General features: G+C 39.6%; 1 pseudogene; it reads right to left on the bottom strand.

The window, feature by feature from the left end:
- Positions 1-5,034: 5,034 nt before the first annotated feature.
- Positions 5,035-17,572, bottom strand: LOC137085367 (zinc finger BED domain-containing protein 4-like; annotated as a pseudogene).
- Positions 17,573-17,899: the final 327 nt, after the last annotated feature.

The following is a 17,899-nucleotide window of genomic DNA, read 5'->3' as shown; positions in this document are numbered from 1 at the left end:
ACAGAGCTACAAACACTGTGGTGGCAGCAGCAGCAGCAAGTAGACAGACAGGAGCAATCGATCAGGAACAATCCAAAATTGTTTTTTGTGTCTTACCCGCTCGCTTGAGGGTGTCAATCATAGATATCCATAATAAGGACTAGATATCTTACGGCGGAGTCACCATCGGCATCACCGGCGGCCATCTTGTCACAGGCAAGCTTTCTGTCAGGCTCTGTGGAACCTGATGTAAGATGAGTGATCTGTATGAACAAAAATATTCTTATCTTGCTGAAATCTTGACGGATTTACAAATGGTTTGGTTTCTTACAAACGTTATTAACATGGCAACAAATCTGGATGCTTTAACACGTTGAAATTGCAGCTTTTCGTTTAGATAAACGACTCAATCGTGCACCTTGTGTATCTCGGCTAACTTACGTGCACGTTATCAAGGCTGAGACCACAATCAAGCTGTTCAATTATATAGGTTTATGGACACCAATAATGATTTTATGACAACCAATCTTTTGTCTAGTTAAAATAAACTTAGTTTGCATGTTTTTTTTTTGTTTAATAAAAAAAAAATACATTTTTTTTTTAATTATAATGGTGATATTCTTATTATAAAAGCATATATATATATATATATATATATATATATATATATATATATATATATATATATATATATATATATATATATATATATATATAGCTGGCTCTGGAAAAAAAATTCAGAGCTATATATGTGTATAAATATATATAATTTCTCATGTTGCCATTCGGTACACAGTTTTAATTGCCTATATATTGATTTAACATAAATACCTTGTGTGTATGTATATTCATTGCACCTATCTGTTCTGTTCAATGTTACTTTCATATTGAAGTCCATGGTTATAATTATTCATAAGTATGTAGTGTCATAACTACATCTCTGACATTTATAACAAATGAAACAGTTTGAAAATCGGTTGAAAATTGAGCAAGTTATGGCTATTTAAATGTACATGCACCATTAAAACACACTGTTACGAGTGAGCGAGCTGCCTGTGACAAGATGGCCGCCAGTTGCGGACGGCGACCTCCATTGGCCAACAGCGCGCACGAGACATCTAGCCTTTATTATGGATATCTATGGTGTCAATGATGGCCTTCTGGACAGGGTCGGGTCGGCAGTCTTACCCATAATTGAGGTTTTGAGTAATGAACCAGGCTGGGAGTTTTTAAAAGCCTCAGGAATCTTTTGCAGGTGTTTAGAGTTAATTAGTTGATTCAGATGATTAGGTTATTAGCTCGTTTAGAGAACCTTTTGATGATATGCACATTTTTTGAGGACCTGTGTACTGATAACCTGTTCCGTGAAATCACATTATGAAATTGGCCCTTTAAGGTTTCAGAGAGTCAAGATCATGTCTTAGAGTTATGCTGCGTTCCAGTTTGTTTTTATTATGCCCTTTGCTAACTTCCCTCCGTCTCGTTCACTCGGATGTGCGTCAATGCTTACGTTGCATGAGTGCCCACTACTGGCAGAAACTATGCAATTGACTGAACTGGAATGCCCTAAGCCAGGGCTATTCAAATCTTACCCTGGAGGGCCAATGCGGTGCAGAGTTTAGCTCCAACCCTAATCAAACACACACCTGAGCATGCTATTTAATGTCTTCAAGATCATTAGAAAATCATAGGTGGGTGTGTTTGATCAGGGTTGGAGCTAAACTCTGCACCGCATTGGCCCTCCAGGGCAAGATTTGAATAACCCTGCCCTAAGCCCTTGATCACTTGGAATCCACAATGGAGTTGATTAATTAATTTATTTTTTCCTTTATGAAATTGTTTAATTCAGCATTCAGTATGTATATAGGTATGTTTTGGTTGTTTAAATGTTTTTAAAAATAATTAAAATAACATTTGTCTGAATTGTCTGTGGTGGTGTAAATCAAATGCGATATGCGCTGACGTCACAATCGTGTTGCATTGTGGTATATGAAGCTGCCTGAAGTTTATATATGAAGTCAAAATTGAGGGAGCAAGGTTCTTTCCATATAAACTTCACTTGTCTACTTCATGAAGTGGAACGCACTTCAAAATGGTGGCAGGGATTCCCCCGAGGGGAAGTGCTTAGGGAAGTTCGCAAGTGCGTGTCTAATAGTGGAGTGGAGAGCTGCATTAGCCTCGCAAGAGCGGGAGCAAGGTGACAAATAGTTACTTGTATTTTAGTTAGCCTATATTCCATCGGGGAGTTGTATAAGAGGCGATTGTTTTATGATTTGCAACAATTGATGAGGATTGATTGCAAACTCACATGGAGAGTTTGTTTGTGTCTCAAGATCACTGAGTTGTGAAGCAAGAGCTTAAGTGTTGTATTTGCCTATTTCATAATATAATGTTATGAAAATTATATTGTGCATAAAGTAGGAAAAACTGTTTATTATGTAACAGTTAAGTAATGTCTTTCTTGTTCAATTCAGAGGGTAGAAATAGTGCTGAATAGGCCATCTGTGAGATCCGAATTGTGTTCAATAATCCAGGGTGAGTGGTTATTGTGGTATGTTTAATTGTGTGTTAAATGTATATTTTATACATTTTATGTTTTGAAATGTATGTATCCTTGATTTGTGTTGAGTTATTTGTTTCAATACTAATCTATGATAAAGTTACTACTGTGACAATTCAGTGATCGTTTGAATGATGCATCTGGCCTAATGTCTGCAACCATGTTTTAATTTCAGGGGTGTAAAAGCCACTACCATTTTCTTTCTGTCTTTTTGTTGTATTTGAATGCCACATTGATTGTTTTAACTTGGAGAGTGAAAACCAAATCTTTTTTATCTTTATTTCTAAACATTTGGTCTGTTCTGTAACCTAATACATCTCCAACCCCTAAAAGCCAAAGCTATTTTTAATGCTGTTTCCTTTTGGTCACTGTCGAGAATAAAAGATCCCAAGTTTAAGTGTTTTGCCTGAGTTTTGGCCCTTTATTTTCTTACAATAGGCTATTGACTGACAACACCTATTTTTGGTACCAGGAGTGGGGTTCTCTTGTCTAGCTTCGGTGTATAGTTTGGTTTGTGGCATACAGGGGCTGATACAGACAATGGTAGTGTTGAAAAGGAGCTTTGTGACACTGCCAAGAGGGTTAACGACAGCTGGTGTGGCAGACCTGGAGAGCCGTTGAGGAGGGGAGGTACTTTCATTGTCTTTGAGGGTGCAAAGGACCACAGAGTGGACACCTTCAAGTGAACCTCTGTGTAGACTGGTACTGTGGTGTGAATGTGTTGCTTTCAGGGCTAGAGACTGCATCAGAACATGGACCAAGACCTGTTTGTGCACAACGCTCAGGCTTGGACCAGCCAGCATGTGGATGGTGCCGAGGCTGTGGATCGTGGTGATGGAGGTAACCGAATGGCACAGCTCCAGTCCTAGATTTTGGAGCTAGGGCAAAAACATGACCAAGTACTGTCTGCTCTTGCCAACATGAGTAATGCTTGCCCCAGATCTTATGTATACATTCCAAAAGAGCATCACAATTTTCCTTTCAGTGGTGACTGATGTACAGATAACCAAAGAGTTTATTGATGAAATTGAAAGAGTCATCTGAGTTCGGGGGTTGAACAGTCCAGATCAGGTAGACTTCATTCTCTCTCATTAAAGAGGTTCAGTGTTAGATGAGATAAAGCTGTGTATGGGGGAGAGATGAAACAGCCTCAAGCGCTCTTTTCATATTTAAGGGGATCTTTTAGAGAAAAATGCACAACACCGCAGCTGTTACATGCCTTTTTTGCACGCAGTCAAACAGATGGGAAAGATTTTTGAGATTATTCCCATTCTTTGTCTCAGCTGTTGAATGCTGCCCTACAACAATTCTCTAATGTTGTGGTTGACCCCCAGTTAGCTCTCAGAGAACAGTTCAATGAAGGGGTGCGAGACCCTTCGCAAAGAACTGTGCAGGTTTGTGAGAGAGAGTGGCCACACTGTACATTGTTTGACGTCTGTGATGACGCTATGATGTGGTGCATGGAAGAAAAAACTTGCAGTGCTAATGTTGCTTGAAGTAGGAACATTGTGGGTGCAGTTGGAAGTTCTGAGGAGGTCAACTTAGACTGTACAATGCCCACTGAACTGACTGTAACCCTGTAGGAAGTGGTTAAAGTTATTACTCAGCAGGGCAAAGCAATTAGCAAGCTCACTGATGCTGTTTGCGAGCTTAGTGCGCAGAAAGCCGGTGTTCCTGACAAGAGTACCAAGCCTAAATTCAGGCCAAAATATATTGATAATGGCCAGACAATATGCCTAAGGTGTGAGGGGGTGGGACACTTTGCTCGAAATTGCACAGCACCACATGGCTCAAAAAGCCAATGTGGAATCCTAAAGGCTCAAGTAGCAGCCCATTAACTAAAAAGAGATTTTTTGAGTGTGCAGTAGGCACATGTCTAGAGGTGGTAGTTAGAGGTTGACCGATAGTGGATTTTACCAATACCGATAACTAGGTTAGACCATTCTTGCCGATAACAGATTAATCAACCGATAGTTTTAAAAATTGATACTGGATAAAAACAAACATAACTCTCCAACAGTGCTGAACTTTATTATAAAAAAGGTAAAATATGTAAAATTAAATAAATATATAAACATATATTATATAAATGTAAGTAAATAAGAGACATACCGAAACAAAAAAGAACACTTAATAACAAATAAACAGTTATATTCAAAATGAGTGAATAATACACTTCAAATACCAACAAAATGTTAATTTGTGAAACAGGTGAAACAAGTCCTGTTATGGAACTGCAATAGATTCAAGTGTAACATGATCCATTTCTACTTCTGGTTCTATTTTAATATTCAAAGTTAAGAAACCTCAAATTATAATGGAGAAATCAGAGTTGGTGTGCATGGTGTCCAGTCAGTCGGCTCCTCTTGGTGTCATAAAGCATTCCCATTTCACAGAACAACCTTTCGCTAGGCACAGTGGATGGTGGGGGGGCACAGGAATTTCTTGGCAAGATGTGCAAGTGTTTTAAATCTTGTTTCATTTTTCTGCCACCACTAAAGGGGCATGTCACTTCTTTCAATGACAGGCTCTGCCAAATAGCACTCAAGCTCACTCTCAAAGCTGTACACCACCCGGGACACAGCTGTGGCACCAAGGACCCTGGCATACAGGATGTCTAATAAAGTGGGCTGATGGATTCTCTGCTTCTTTTTCTCTGGATCCAAACCCTCATCCTGCTCAGATTCTTCTGGTGAAGGGCTTGGATCTTCTTCTCTGAGTTCTGAGTTCGGATCAAATTCTTCAGCTTCCTCCTTTAGCCACAGTTTTCCTTTCTTAAGCGTTTCTTCAGATGCAACGGCACCCTTGTATCTAGGATCAAGGAGTGTTGCTAGGACAGACATTTTTGTCTCTTCTGCCTTTGAAAACCGCTTTGTCAGGCTGTCCAGCATGGTCTTGCGTAAAGTTTTAAACCCTACTGCCTGATGGACCCTCTGCCTGCAGCATCAGCTTCAGAACAGACACACTGGGAATAATGCATGCTGCTGAAGATTCAGAATTGCTCATATCCATTGTGACTTCTTCGATGGGAGACAGTGTGTCAATAAGGTTACTGACAATGTCCCACTGCATGGCAGATAAGCCACTGATATGGCCATGTTCACCAGTGTACACATTCAGTGCCCGTCTCTGTTCATACATTCTTTGGAGCATGTGAAGTGTTGAGTTCCATGGAGTCGGGTCGGCCTGGATGATGTTGTGCTTTGGGACACCCAGCTCCTCCTGAATAGTTCTTAACCTCTGTTTGGCCAATACAGAGTAGCCAAAGTGAGTTGCACAGCTTTTTAATATGGAAACAATGTCCAGGACAGCTCTCTGACAAGATAGACCATCATTAATAATGAGCTGAACGGTGTAAGCAGTGCAGCTTAAATCAGGAAGTTCAGCCAGTTTCATTCCTTTTACCATGTTTGCTCCTCCATCGCTTAGGACAAGAACAACACATTCTGTTGCAATATCCATATCTCCTAACATGTTAAGGAAGGTTTCTTGAATATAACTGGCTGTGTGTGATCCAGTCATGGGCTTGACGTTTAGTACCACTTGCTTTCTAGACCAGTTGTCAGAAATGATATGCCCAGTTAGGCTCATCAGGGACTCTGTAGTTCCAGACCAACAGTCAGCTGTGAAGGCCATGAATGGGGCATTGTCCTTTGCCATTACACTTTTGACTTTTGTTAAAACTCTGGAATATATTTCATCAAGCATCTTTGTTCTGTAGAACTTCTCATTTTTAATCCTGTACCTGGGTTCATAAGGGACATAAGCCTCTTAAATCCAATGTCTGAAACCACTGAAAATGGTTGGTTGTCAGTGGCAATCATTTCAGTGATAGCTACATCAATTGTGATAGACCTTGGATCTGTATCCTTCCACCCTGTCTTGCTTTCAAACAGTTGAGACACTGATGGCTGAGAAGGATCTTTCGTGTCCCTTTTTTTCCTAGCTTCTTCATGGACTTCTGGATGGATGTGCTTCAGATGAGTCCACATGTTCGTTGTGTTTCTTCTTTAGCTATAACTTAGAAACATGTATGTACATTTCATAACAAGTATCTATTAGCTAGCTTACATGAATTATATACAATATGCATGCAATATATATTTGTACAGCATGTATTAATATTTGAGCAAGAAAAATGTATCTTGATCATTCATGTTAGTTCATAGGGCATTAACCATAGTTAAAAGATCAAATAAATATTCAAACTAAATTAAAAAATGTATTAGTAAATGTTGAAATTAACAAACTAACAATGAACAAAACCTCTACAGCATTAATTAACCTAAGTTTGTTACATATAGAATTTTATTGTAAATTGTTACCATTTCATATAAATCCAAACAGTCATGCTTTAAGATGAACATCTAAATATCTCACAAATTGAAATTACATAAATGTATATAGTATGTTTAGTCTCACACTTTTGCTTCTGTTTTAGAACACATGAATAGCTAATTAAAATAACAAAAGATGTGTTGCAGTAATGATTAAAAAAAGAAAGAACTTAAATCGAATGCGTTTCTGATATGTTAGCTGCATGAACATTCAATTTGCTTTCACATCACTAGCTTTAAAAATCACCAGCTAATGAATGCATAAAAGCAACCAGTTGGATAACTAACTAATGCAAATAGATTACATTAAAGGGGTACTTCAGCGCTGGGAAGATGAATCTGTATTTGAACTGGGTCATCAATGCAGTAGAAATGTGAAATTATTTTTGAATTTGGTGCTTTCTAGACTGAGAAAAGACAGAAAATGTATTTTTGTCCCATGGGGATGAGAGACTACAATTCCCAGAATGCTTCGCTGCCCTGTGCCATTCCCCAACGCCACCAACTTGATTACAGTGACTGAGTTAGAGAAGACACTACAATTAAAAACTGAACTTGTCTGTTCAATATAAGGAGTGAGTCACCGCGCGAGTCTCACAGCACTGAGCACTAACTGCACGAGTGATGAGAGCTGAGGTAATCGCAACTACACTCACGGCATACATTCACAACGCGAGTTCAGTCTGGCGCTTTTCAGTTCATGCCTTTACAAGCTTAACTTTCATAGAAATTAATTTGAGAAGTTAAAAGACTTACATTGCTCACCATAGCTCCGTTTAAATAATCCTGTAGCTGAGCTGAGCTCTCCCTGCAAGCTGAGTGTTATCTCCCATCCCCCATGCGCGAGTTCAAAACATGCGGAAATGGCTCCCTCTGCTGGCTGTAGTCTTTAGCCTCTGGCCAAACATTCCTCCTATGATGCAAAAATCGTCAATTTGCATCATAGGAGGAATTTTTCTAGAAATAAAATGCATAAATCTCTTGTCTCAGGGAGATATGAGGGGGGAAAGCACAATAATTTGAATATACTCCAGGGTTTCTACTGATACAAAGCCATATGCTAATCGCTGAAGTAACCCTTTAAACATTTGATCAGACTTGCGTTTATTTTTGTTGCATTGTTTTAACTGCTTGAGACACTAATAGCGTCCTCTCAGCCTCAACGACAACAAACATAATGCTGTTATTTCTCTATTAATGCAGCATCTACTCATCAAATGAATTATTTTATAATGGTATGACAACATGTACTGTCCTGTAGTGTTCTGTATACATACCTTTTTGCTGTCTGTGATTTAAATGTGCATCTAATATTTCAGCAGTCCTAGCGCCTCGTGTGCTCTCCGCAGCATCACGTGTCAAAACAAATAGAACGAAGCACCAGTGATGATTTCCACTCCGCCTCTAGAGGCCGCTATCGTACTGTATAATGCCAGCAGACTCTTCTCAACACTCTCATACTGTGTAAGGGCAGCACACTCTTCTCAGCCACTCCAGCAATGCACGCAACCATGGAAAATCTATCGCCGATAGCCGATTTTTTCCACCAATCAACTATCAGCAAAAACGATGAATCGGTCGACCTCTAGTGGTAATTCACATTGGTGATGAGCCAGTTTGTTGGACACAGGAAGTAACATAAGCACACTCGCAGAGAGTTTTTTTAGGGAGCATCTCCACTGCGAGGATTAAGACATCCACTGTACAGCAAAGTGGCTCAAGATAACTGCTGCCAACAAGCTGCCTTTACCATATCTTGGGTATGTGTAATTAGATATCCAAGTTATGGGATTTACCATACCAGATTGTGGATTAACATAACAGAGTGTGGATAGAGATGGAGATGTTTCAGAGCCAGACTCGACTCCACCTGTAGGAATGAATATAGACTGAGAAGATGTCAAGTAAGAAACGCAAATACTATGATAGTTACATTGGTTTCGTGTTTACATGGATTGGTGTTTCAGAAGGTCCAAACCCACAAGGTGTAGTGTGTGGAGTTTAGCTAACAGTCACTTGTCTTCACATTTGCAAGACAACATCTGGCTTCAAAAGCTGGCATATCTGGCCGACATAATTTCTATTCTTAATGAACTTAATTTAAGCTGACAACTCTCTCTCCGGTGCGCAAACTACATTTCCCAACTTCACGTGCCAAACCGAAGTTCTCGCGCGAGACTTGGAATTGTTTTTAAAAATTAAAAACTCCACAAAGATTGCTTCAAATTGTCTGTGTGCTGCTGATTTGTGGAGAAAAAGAAAAAAGATTATGGCGGAGGAAATTGTTGGAGAGACTGAGGGAGCAAGGATTGTGTTCTGCAAAGAGAGTTGGAGGTAAATAAATATGTTTGTAATGTGCTACTGCTACAGCTGGATGTGCAAATGTTTGGACTTGTTTCTGTTTGATTTAATTGTAAATATATCTATTAAAATACTGAAATTCTGTCTATAACGCCTCCCTGAACCTCCCGCTGTCCTGTATCTCACTCTCTCATTGGCTGTCAGTCATCACAGATGTAATTTTCAGTCAGAACACATTTCACACAGCAGGAGTGATTTGAATCAGCAGTTTGAATCGCTGACAGGTCCAGATATTTAGCATGCCAAATATCTCATGGGATTCTTTTACATTGCGTGATTGTCACTCACATGCACGAGCATCGATTTGCCTATGATTTGGGGCATTTATCTGCAATTTCGCAAAACCTGTCGGTGAGTCAAAATCAGGCAGTGTGAACTCTGCTTTAGTACCACTTCCAAGACCCTATGGTTCTGGGTTAGACCCTACTCTGATGTAGGGGCTAAATTAGTTCCCCCCAAAGGAATTCCTAGAACTAAAATTATTCCTATTTCTCTGCGGTGCGATCTTGCAAAAAAAAAAAAAAACGAGTACTTTTAGTTCTAGGAACTATGAAAAAATTCCTCCGATGTGAAAGCCCCTCTAGATATACCAGGTACTACCAGAATCCCTGAGTTCTGTGGCCTTAAGGAGTGTGATGGATTGTAGGGTGAAAGAAGATCAGTTAAATACTCAGGAGCCAAACCATTTAGGGCATTAGCACACCAAATCGGCATACCATTATGACCACCTTCCTAATAGTATGTATTGTAAAAACCTTTTGCTGACAAAACAGCCCTGGCCCGTCAATGCATGGACTCCAATAGACTCCTGAAGGTGTGCTGTGGAATCTGGCACCAAGATCCTTTAAGTCCTGTAAGTTGCGAATTGGGGCCCCCATGGATTAGAATTGTTTGTTCAGCAAATCCCACAGATGCTCCATTGGATTGAGATCTGTAGAATTTGGAGGCCAAGTCAACACCTCAAACTCGTTGATGTGCTCCTCAAACAATTCCTCAACAATTTTTGCTTCGTAGCAGGGCGCTTTATCATGCTGAAAGAGGCCACAGCCACCACGGAATACCGTTACCATGAAAGTGTGTACATGGTCTGCAACATTGTTTAGATAGGTGGTACGTGTCAAAGTAACATTCACATGGATGGCAGGACCCAAGGTTTCCCAGCATTGCCCAAAGCATTACACTGCCTCTGCTGGTTTGCCTTCTTCCCAAAGTCCATCCTGTTGCCATGTGTTCCCCAGGTAAGAGAAACACACGCCATCCATGTGATGTAAAACAAAACATGATTCATCAGACCAGGTCACCTTCTTTCATTGCGTCGTGGTGCGGTTCTGTTGCTCACATGCTCACTGTTGGTGCTTTTGGCAGTGGACAGGGGTCAGCATGGGAACCCTGACTAGTCTGAATCTATGTACCCCCATTTGCAACTGCGATGCACTGTGTATTCTGTCATCTTTCTATTAGAACCAGCATTAACGTCTTGATGATAACATAACGTCTGTTTGATTGCCACATGGGCCAACCTTCACTCCCTGTGTGCAAAAATGAGCCTTGGCTGCCCATGACCCTGTTGCCGGTTCACCACTTTTCCTTCCTTGGACCACAATTGATAGATACTGGGAACACCCCACAAAAGTTGCAGTTGTGTAGATGCTCTGGCCCAGTCATCAAGCAATCACAATTTGTCCCAATCCTTAGGCTTGCCCATTTTTCCTGCTTCTAACACACCAACTTGAGGACAAAATGTTAATTTGCTGCCTAATATATTCCACCGCCAAACAGGTGCTCTGATTAAGAGAAAATCAGTTATTCACTTCAGCTTGTCATAATGTTATGCCTGATCAGTGTAGGTCAGTAGTCATATTTTGTAATAAATATGGAACTCAGTACTAACCAAGGTAGAGATGATAACATTGGTAAATAAAATTTACCTAATAAGAACTCAAGCAGCTGCATTTTGGGGTGCTTTCACACTTGGTTCGATTGCCTGGTCCGAACCCGAGTTCGATTTCTCCACCCTCCCCATGCCCTGTTGGACTGTGTTCATATTATTTTATTTATGAACAAAATGTATTTATCCGAACTGGGGTGCATTGGCGTAAAAAGCAGCAGTTTAACTGTTTACCACGTTGCTTGGTGGCAAAATGAATAGCATTGCTCACTTTACTTTTATATTTTTGTTTATTATAAAACAAATATTTTGTTTATTCTGCACTGCAAATGCTGTAAAGAATGCTAAAGGTGAGCAGAAAACTACAACTCTCTGCTTGGAGTATGTCAGTGATGCTCATCAGGTAAATGAGTGAAACAAAAACACACTTTTATCAAATCATACGTCCTTAATAGCGGTTCACTTCTGCGATTTTGTACAATTGCGTTCACATCAGCAGTGCCAGAGTTCACATTAAGCAAACCCCAGACCACCTTAAGCTGACTCGGGTATGGTTTCCGGGTGTGCACAGGAGTTTGGAAGACTGCGTTCACATCATCCAAACGAACCGAACTCTGACGTCAATCGAACCCGGACGCGCATCAAGTGCAAGTGTGAAAGCACCCTTGTACTAATTGTAGCTTGTTTGAGGATGCAGGGCAACCAGCTTGTAACAGCATTACAGCAATCTAGTCTAGAGATAATGAATACATGAACTAACTTTTCAGCGTGTTCCATAGCTTAGTGATGTCAAAGGCACTATTTGTAACAGGAAATATGATTTTCGAGTTTCTGTCTGAAATAACCCCCAGGTCTTTGACTGTCGAGAATGAAGTAACAGTACATCTGTCACAGATCTGCAAAGACTCACACCTCCTGCACACAGTGATCACAGTCCCCAGAGTACTAATCACCCGCACCTGTGTCCCATCACCTCATCACCGCTCCACAATAAACACCAGCACTTACCCTCAGTCAGCATCTCACCTTGAACTAGGAAAGACCCAATAACCTGTTCTCCATGATCCTGGTTGCCTGAGTATCTTCCACGCATCCAGATTACCTTTCCATCGGATCCTGCCATTGTGCCATCGCCTCCTGTAAGGCCGGAGACACACTGCAAGCGTGGTGTGAGCGTGGCATTTTTGTTAAGTGTTTTGTTACTGCCGTTTTCTCTGTCTTCGCACATCAGAAGCGTGTCTGATGCTTCAGACACTGCTATTGATGTACAAGGAAGCCTTATACTTAATGTTAAATATAACTATATAGCCTATTGATACAGCAAAGACCACGTCGGCAGTAGCCTATTGACCATACATATCTATGGTATTGACAACAAAATAGGCTACAGAATATTTTGTTCTGTATTGACAGGTTTAATATTTCAAAATCGATAATTATAATGTTTTTTATTATTAAAATTAGGACTATATCTGCATTTATGTTAACCTACAGACTTTCAAACATGAAAATGTAATGTATTTGTGTCAAAATGACATATAAACATCTTTTCCTATTCTATTTGCATGGAAACACTTCCAACACACTTGCGTGTCACGTGAAAAATAGACGTCTCTTCTATTTCAAGCATGCACACGAGCCACACGCAAGCTCTAACCGTTTAACATGGGAGCCGAAATAAAAAAAGACACGCCACGCAGTGTGTCCCCGGCCTAAGACTGATCCATTCTCCACTCCTCATTCACTCTTCACCTACTGTCCTGTGGTTCAATAAAACCTTCTTGAGTGTTCACCGTAACCTAGTCCAGTGTGTGTATCCTGACAACATTATTCTTAATGCAAACTGTATTCGAAGAGATTCTGTTTACATGTTATTGGTCTAATAAGTAATATCTCTTTATTTAAATGTAATATAAGTCATCCAAAATGCATTTTCAGTGAATTATTCATTCCAGTAGTGATGGCCAAATGAAGCGTTTCAAAGCATTATTGATTTCTGATACAATTGTGTCGAAAATGGTTCGTTACTCGAAGCTTCATTCAGATAGAAATTGCAGCACCATCTCCTGGTGAAGTAAATGTAATGCAACAAAGCTGACAACCATAAAATGCAAGTAGGCTTATGTTCACGCCCCGTTTATTACGTGTTTACCGAGGCGATCGAAGCTGAAACAGTGTTAGTGCTGTACGTGAAGCTCATTTATGTAGGTACATTTTACAGATACTGAGGAATTTCATGTGTTCACCTTGATAATAAAACATTAATGATGTGTGCGTGTGTAATTATTTATTTAGACAAGGACAGAAGATCAGACCAGCTTTAAAAAGCTGGAAACCATCACAGAAATTCTATTGGTTTCTATTAAAATACCAATAGGAACCGTTGGCTTTTACAATTTAAACCACCACAGATTTTTTCTTTGCTTTGTGTGTGGGACATATTCCATTAGGATGTGATGCCCCCACCAATAGAACCCAACATATATCAAAAGAGACCCGCAGAGACCACAATAATTCCCATTACAACCAATAAAATTCCCATGAAAACCATTAAATGCAATAGAATTTCAGTAAAAGTGTTTTTTATTTATTTATTTTTTTGTTTTATTTATTTATATATTTTTTAGCATGGCAGTATCATGAAAGCACATAAGAAATACAGCCGGCAGGTTTCAAACCTGTCAACACTGATTGGGCTGTGAAAGCAGTCAGGTGGTTCACTACAGGAGTGAAGCAGTTTGTTTGCTTCAGAAGGCATTTTCACGTGACTAGTGACGTAATGATACTAGCTCCGAAGCAGTGGTTCATTTCAAGGACCGTTCGAGTTTGAAGCAAGCTTCGGAGCATCGGTGTCAGAGGTAACATCACTACATTCCAGTGTGTTGAAAAGTTTGGTTCTATAATGGTTTTTATTTTTATTTTTTTTGTGAGCAGCACACCCAACCCATTTGACACAAGTGACCCACAATGAACCCGCATTTAATCTACGTCAGATAGACAACAATATATTTATTTTCTCTAACATAAGCAATCAAACCCACATTAGGCATTCTGAGTTGATGCAATTAAGAAAAAGACACACCCAGCCCAACATGGTAATAATTAAAAGGGGGAAAAAAGATGATAACATGTATCCATCGTATAAACAATACAAACCGTTTGCCTACATGCAAACAATCTGCCATACAGGCTATTTTGAACAAATGTGCATAAATCACAACATGGCTTATACAGACACTTAGAGGTCTCTATTAAAAGAACATAGCAAAATATGAGCCTTTACTTCACTGTCATATAATATAGCCGATGGGATATTTCAGCAATTCACTCTGCATTTAAATGCGGTTTTCTCTCCTGAAACTCAGTCTATATGTGTCTGTTGGTCCTTTTATTAGCATGAAAAATTACTTTTTTTTCAAATTGTGAATAGATTATTGTAACATGTATGGTCAGTTTCTGTGCTTTTGTTTGCCTTTGGTGCGTTCAAGTCCTCCTAGGATGTTCGTTTTTATTTTATTATTATTATTATTATTATTATTATTATGCAAAAGAAGAACAAGCACACTTACAAAGAATTGTACATAAGAACTGGGTCACAGACAATACTCCAAAAGGACACTATGTTAGCTTAAAGGATTAACACCAAGAGTGACTCTTGCATGCAATAGAATTATTAGACTTTCTTAAAGGGTTACTTCAGCGATTAGCATATGGCTTTGTATCAGCAGAAACCCTGGAATATATTCAAATTATTGTGCTTTCCCCCCTCATATCTCCCTGAGACAAGAGATTTATGCATTTTATTTCTGGAAAAATTCCTCCTATGATGCAAATTGACGATTTTTGCATCATAGGAGGAATGTTTGCCCAAAGGCTAAAGACTACAGCCAGCAGAGGGAGCCATTACCGCATGTTTTGAATCCGCGCATGGGGGATGGGAGATTACACTCAGCTTGCAGGGAGAGCTCAGCTCAGCTACAGGCACTCATTTAAACGGAGCTATGGTGAGCAATGTAAGTGTTTTAACTTCTCAAATTAATTTCTATGAAAGTTAAGCTTGCAAAGGCATGAACTGAAACGCGCCAGACTGAACTCGCGTTGTGAATGTATGCCGCGAGTGTAGTCGCGATTACCTCAGCTCTCATCACTCCTGCAGTTAGTGCTCAGTGCTGTCTGTGAGACTCGCGCGGTGACTCACTCATTATATTGAACAGGCACATTCAGTTTTTAATTGTAGTGTCTTCTCTAACTCAGTCGCAGTAATCAAGTTGGTGGCGTTGGGAATGGCCTCACAGGGCAGCGATGCATTCTGGGAATTGTAGTCTTTCATCCCCATGGGACAAAAATACATTTTCTGCCTTTTCTCAGTCTAGAAGACACCAAATTAAAAAATAATTTCACATTTCTACTATATTAATGAGCCAGTTTAAATACAGATTCATCTTCCCAGCGCTGAAGTACCCCTTTAACGAGTTTACATACATATCAAAATCTTTCCTGAAAATAAAGAAGTAGGGAGTTTTTTTTTTGTTGTTGTTGAAATTTAGCACAATAAAGCAGTAAATGAATAAAAAATTTACAATGAGAATGGTCTAAATTCAAAGAATAACCAAAAAACACAATTTGGGGGGTTATACAAAAGTTTGGGTATAAATATTTTTAACAAAATTTGAAAAATCAATCCAGAAGACTTTACAGTAAGTACAGTCCCAAAATAAGTGATTAATCATCTCTTCATACTGAAGGCAAAAAGAGCAATTGGGTGAAATACTATTATTAAATTTAGCAAGTTTATAATTTATCGGATAACAATTATGGATCATTTTAATAAAAAATTCAACAACTTTATTAGATAAGAAGATGTTTTGTCTAAGAAGCCAAAGCTCTTCCCATTCTATATCACTAAATATGTTATTCCAAAAACTCACACAAGCAGGTAAAGAAATTTGAGATCTATTAATAACTGAACGAATTTCTTTATTTCGAAGTTTCGAAACTTCCAGCTGTTGGGTCCCATCTTGCCTCCATGTCGAGTCCTTCACAGTGGCCCAATAGAACATGACTAAGAAAGTTAAAGTAAAAAAGGAAAGACTCAATACCAGCAAAGGGACATAACACCATCTCTCCGTGCAGATATGCTCCGTTAACTTAAGACCACATGATTTCCATAATGTGTAAGGTATCCCAACTTTTATCATAAGATGATAAGAGATTTAACTTTAATTTGATTGTTTTAAAACATTAATCAATGTAGTGATTTTTACTTTTGTCCACCAAAGGACACTAAGTAAGGTAGTGATTGATACTCATGTTGTGATAATTGGATCACACGTCACTTAAGTTGTGGTTATGAGTACATCAGATGACCACCTTCCCCCCTCTTAGTTTGGGACACTAGTCAAGGTCTTTTACATTGGCTGTATGAGAACACTCAGAACAGGAGGCTGTCCAGTCATTTAGAATTAATGTAAAGTGGGGAGAGTTGCTCAGCTAATTTATCTGAAAGAGATAAGTGAGATTTCTAACTTGTAGAGCCTCTTCTGTATTATCAGCTCAAGTAAGACACAATTAGGATAAAATAGATTTTATTAACAAAAGATTAACAGAACAATTAACACAACTACTAAAGGAATACAATGAATGATAAAGGAATAAAGTGCATAAGATGCATAAAATACATCTGAGTAAGCTGAGTGTGGTTATAGAAGAGTTACGTTATCTTATGGAAAGATAAACTGTTGTTTCTCTGAAACTAAGGTGAAGAACCTTATTATGCATCAAACAAATGAACGAAAGATTATTTGTTATTAACTAGCATCAGATATAATTCCTCTAATGTAAATTAAAACATCATATACTGATTATATACACCAATGCCAAGGTCTCTAGAAAGAGGTTTGGTTAAGTGATATTTGCGTTCCGCATGGATGAGTAAGCAGTGCAGTGATGACTTCTTCCACTGGTTTTGCTGGGAGACAATGCAGTGGGGAAAGGAGCTTGAGTTTCAACAGCCTTGAACACGAAGATCTGTGGGATGATGATCTCCTGGGGCACCAAAAGGTCCTAAAATCTGGAACACGCAGATGAAGGAACCTTGAAGTGAAGGTTTGCTCTGCTGAGCTTAACTCTGTTGCAAATTTATATGTGTGTCTTCTGCCTCTTTGGGCCAGACACTCAGAAGTTGGTCAATCCGCTCTGGTCTCTCTAGCATGGAGACTATGAGTATCTGGTCATGCCATATGGATTGATCAACGATTCCACTCCGTATTCCATGACTTCATACATGAGTATCTCCGGGAGTTTCTCCACAAATTCGTCCTGGTATATATCGATGACATCTTGATATACTCCCGTAGCCTGGCCAACCATCGACATCATGTTGTCGAGGTCCTCCAGCGCCTGAGAGGCTTTCAACTCTTCTTCAAAGCTGAAAAGTGTTTGTTGCATCACTCCTCAGTGCAATTCCTGGGTTACGTCATCGATCACAGTGGCATCCGAATGGACGAGTGGAAGGTGGAAGCTATCCGATCCTGGCCCATTCCTACCAACATCAAACAGCTCCAATGCTTCTTAGGTTTAGCCAACTTCTATCATCGCTTTATACACAAATACAGCTCAATCGCCAATCCACTTACTCATCTTCTCCGCAACCAGCCCAAGTCTCTGTCCTGGTCCCCAGCAGCCTCAGAAGTTTTGGAGACCCTGAAGACTGCCTTCACCACCACTCCTCTCCTCGTTCACCCCTCCCATTCGTCATGGAAGTGGACGCCTCTA

Source organism: Pseudorasbora parva, chromosome 8, assembly GCF_024679245.1.
Source record: "Pseudorasbora parva isolate DD20220531a chromosome 8, ASM2467924v1, whole genome shotgun sequence".
Lineage (NCBI taxonomy): Eukaryota > Metazoa > Chordata > Actinopteri > Cypriniformes > Gobionidae > Pseudorasbora > Pseudorasbora parva.
The sequence above is the reverse complement of the archived record's forward strand: the minus strand, read 5'-3'. Positions and strand labels throughout refer to the sequence as shown.